Raw genomic sequence first — 4,522 nt, 5'->3', positions numbered from 1 at the left:
GTGGCGTGCATTTTCACTTCCTGTAAGTCCTTTCATGTGTTCAGAGCTTTAATCAAATGATGGAAATCTTTTAAAAAGAACAAGAAAAAGATGAACATGTTGATGTGTTTCTAAACAGCGTACAGAGTGTTTCATCTGAAAACATCAGGTCTCTCAGGATTAGAGAATAAACAGAGTATCATCGACATCAAGTCGTATAAAAACGTAAATCAAGATTTTATTCTGAATAATGTTGAAGAAAGAAAAAAAGAGTCAACACCAGAAATAGGAGGAGAGTGTAGTTATTGTGCTTTTTCATTGCTTCAATAATTCATCTTTGCAGGTTATAAATATAAAGAAAGTTAAACGAGCCTGAAACACGATCATTAAGAGTAAAGTTAATGTTACCCAGGTTAACAACAGCTTTCAGTCTTGATGCATTTGTTGGGTAGTTGAGTGATTTATAAAAACTTATACTCTGTTTTATGTTTTCATTATTGTTCCAACAGTTCAAACATGTGTGGAGAGGAAGGGTGTCTGTCTGTGTGTCTTCAGTGAAGTGTGTCAGTCTCTGCAGAAGCTTCCAGCTGCAGCTGTCAGTTCAGTTTCTGTTCAGTCTGACTGAGGGAGGTTTTTGTACGAGGCTTTTTCACTGTGTGAACAGCTCATAGCTGCTTTCATCAAATTCTCCCTTACAGTAGTAAACTGCAGCATCTTCAGTCTGGACTCCACTGATGGTCAGAGCAAAGTTTGAGTTTGATCCACTGCCTGTAAAACGACCTGGAATCCCTGATTCTCGAGTGCTAGCATAGTAAATGAGCAGTTTAGGAGTTTCTCCATCTTTCTGTTGGTACCAGGCTAAATAGCTGTCACCATCACTATCAACATAAACATTGTGACTGGTCCTGCATGAGATGGTGACGGAGCCTCCCGGAGCAGAGCTCACTGCTGCAGGCTGAGTCACTGTGACCTGTATTAAGGCCTCTGAGGATACAGAGACAGAAACATAAAGCAGCGTCAGGGTTTTGTGGGCTTCATTTCAGAGGGACGGATGTTCATAGAGGAGAGGAGTTTGATTCTCTGGACTTTACCTGTGAAGCAGCAGCAGAGGAGAGTCCAGATGAGGACGCAGATCAGAGTCATGTTTTTGATGAGGAGGAGGAGGAGGATTTCTGTGGCTTCTGTTGTGATGAAGGACAGCTGTCAGTCATCCAGTGTTCAACTCTCAGGACTATAAACTCTCCCAGAGCACTGGAGCATGGTGCTGCTGATGCAAAGTGGCTCTCTATGGAAATGTGCAGAGTCACTCTGACGACCTGACACAGAAGGGATGAAACACAGAGACTATATACACACTGGTTTACGAGTAATAGGACACAGGTGAGACCAACAAAGCACAGATGATGACAATCAACAAGGATGGAAAACAGACAAGTAAAACTAGACTTAAAACACTGGGAGACTATTTCTACAAAAATAAAAACAGGAAACACGATAGACAAGAAACACACACATGGATCACTAGGAAACCCACACAAGACAAAGATCACATAACCAATACAGAATATAAAACAGGGAAGAAACACAAAGACAATCTACAGAATAAAACCAGAAATCAGACAGAATACAACAAAGAAAATACAAAACAAAATCAACTCATGACATGTACAGTCTGATGGCCACAGGCAGAAATGACTTCCTGTGGCGTTCTGTGGTGCATTTAGGGAGGACCAGTCGTGCACTGAATGTGCTCCTGTGATTCACCAGCACATTGTAGAGAAGGTGGTGGATGTTGTCCATGATTGCATGGAGCTGTGACAGAGTCCTCCTCTCTGTCACCACTGTCAGAGAGTCAAGCTCCACCCGACAACATCACTGGCCTAATGGATGAGTTTATTTAGTCTGTTGGAATCCGCTCCCCTCAGCCTGCTGCCCCAGCACACCACAGCAAACAGGATAGCACTGATCCACCACAGACTCATAGAACATCCTCAGCATCGTCCTGCAGATGTTGAAGGACCTCAGCCTCCTCAGGAAGTAGAGGCGGCTTAGGCCCTTCTTGTAGACGGCTTCGGTGTTCCTGCCCCAGTCCTGATTTTTGTCCAAGTAAACCCCCAGGTACTTGTACTCCTCCACAATGTCCACATTGGCCCCCTAGATGGAAGCAGGGGTCACTGGTGTCTTGCCCCTCCTCAGATCCACAATCAGCTCCTTGGTCTTTGTCACACTGAGCTGGAAGTGGTTCTGCTCGCACCATGTGACAAAGTTGCCCACCACAGCCCTGTACTCGGCCTCCTCACCCTTCCTGATGCATCCAACCACAGCAGAGTCATCAGAGAACTTCTGAAGGGGGCAGGACTCTGTGTTGTAGTCGAAGTCCGTGGTGTAGAGGGTGAAGAGGACAGGAGACAGGACTGTCCCCCCTGTGGAGCCCTGGTGTTGCTGACCACTCTCTCTGACACACAGTGTTGTAGGCGTACATACTGAGGTCCGCCCGTCAGGTAGTCGACAATCCAGGACACGAGAGGAGCCTCCACCTGCATCGCTGTCAGCTTCACACTCAGTAGATCTGGCCTGATGGTGTCAAAAGCACTGAAGAAGTCCAAGAACATGACCCTCACAGTGCTCTCAGGCTGGTCCAGGTGAGCGTACGCATGGTTGAATAGGAAGGTGATGGCATCCTCAACTCTCAGGTGTGAGTGGTGAGGAGGAGAGGTAGCAAGGGAGGGCAGCGGAGAAGCTGGTGGCTGCTGGCAGGCAGCGGAGACAAGGAAGAGAAGAGCAGGAGCTGAAGACCAGATTCAGTTCAGATGAGGGCAGTCCACTGGGATTCACTTGATTTACTTGTATTTCTTCTAGTTTGGACTTCAGCTTAATTAAACAGGTCATATGAGATTGTTCAAATGTCTAATTGAGAAATCTTTAAAAAAGGAAGGGATTATTTATTGAAGTAACGCTGGGTTTATGGACATAATCAGTGAGAAATGAGGGTTTGTAAAGTATAACTGTACATCATCATACAAGAGGATTTTATGGTGGTGTGTGTTTCATGAGATACTGTGTGTGTCTTTAGTGAAGTGTGTCAGTCTCTGCAGAAGCTTCCAGCTGCAGCTGTCAGTTCAGTTTCTGTTCAGTCTGACTGAGGGAGGTTTTTGTACGATGCTTTTTCACAGTGTGCACACCCAGATGCTGTTGATGTTATGTGCACTCATACAGTGGTAAACTGCAGCATCTTCAGTCTGGACTCCACTAATGGTCAGAGTGAAGTCAGAGTGTGATCCACTGTTTGTAAAACGATCTGGAATCCCTGATACTCTATGATTTGGCCAGTTACTGAGCACTTTAGGGGATTCTCCATCTTTCTGTTGGTACCAGGCTAGTCGGTGATCACCAGAACTATCAACGTACACATTCTGACTGGTCCTGCATGAGATGGTGACGGAGCCTCCCGGATCAGAGCTCACTGCTGCAGGCTGAGTCACTGTGACCTGTCCTCTGGACTCTGAGGATACAGAGACAGAAACATAAAGCAGCGTCACGGTTTTGTGAGCTTCATTTCAGAGGGACGGATGTTCATAGAGGAGAGGAGTTTGATTCTCTGGACTTTACCTGTGAAGCAGCAGCAGAGGAGAGTCCAGATGAGGACGCAGATCAGAGTCATGTTTTTGATGAGGAGGAGGAGGAGGATTTCTGTGGCTTCTGTTGTGATGAAGGACAGCTGTCAGTCATCCAGTGTTCAACTCTCAGGACTATAAACTCTCCCAGAGCACTGGAGCATGGTGCTGCTGATGCAAAGTGGCTCTCTATGGAAATGCTCTGACTCACTCCAACAGGGATTTAGATCATGCTGATGATGATGTTAACAAAGGATCAATAAATGAATCACACAACTGCTGAAATAAAGTTCAGTCATTTAGAGTCATGCTTCTATTTACAGAGACTTCTTTATATGGGGTGTCGTTTGTAAAGATGTGCACACTGAAAATAAAAGCAGCAACTTTCCACACCATAACTCCATAAAAACGCACATGCAAAAATCTAAATGTTAAATGTTTAATCTAAATGTTGCACTAGGCTGCATTGTGAATAGTATGGGGCGCCATTAGTACCAAAATAAAAGCTTCATAAAGTGATACAGATATCCCAACCATAGTCTGTCATCCTGACTCCTTCGGGTTACTAGACGGACTGCCGGCCTTAAAAATGTTTGAAAGCCAGTTTTGGAGTCCATAAAGAGATTTCACAACGCTCAGAGACAGAACTGACCCAGACTAAGATCCAGACAAGCTGAGATGCTATAAGTCTGGATCTTTTTTATGAAGCTTGTATTTTAATATTTCTGCTTTTCCACCGTGAATTTGCATATGAGCTAAATATTTAGGATCTAAGAACAACATTTAACATTAAGATTTAACATTCAACTTTTAAATTTCGATTAAAGGTTTAGCTTTAACATTTAACATTTTATTTGTATTTAATATTTATATTAAATTTAATGTTACCCAGCTTAACAACAGCTTTCAGTCTTGATGCATTTGTTGAG

The 4,522-nt window shown here is 44.1% G+C and overlaps 1 gene segment (V, D, J or C); it reads left to right on the top strand.

Moving 5' to 3' along the window:
* LOC117827895 overlaps positions 1–4,522 on the top strand; it is a 75,441-nt gene that overhangs the window by 22,924 nt on the left and 47,995 nt on the right.

This window comes from Notolabrus celidotus, chromosome 16 (genome assembly GCF_009762535.1).
Source record: "Notolabrus celidotus isolate fNotCel1 chromosome 16, fNotCel1.pri, whole genome shotgun sequence".
Classification (NCBI taxonomy): Eukaryota; Metazoa; Chordata; class Actinopteri; order Labriformes; family Labridae; genus Notolabrus; species Notolabrus celidotus.
The sequence above is the reverse complement of the archived record's forward strand: the minus strand, read 5'-3'. Positions and strand labels throughout refer to the sequence as shown.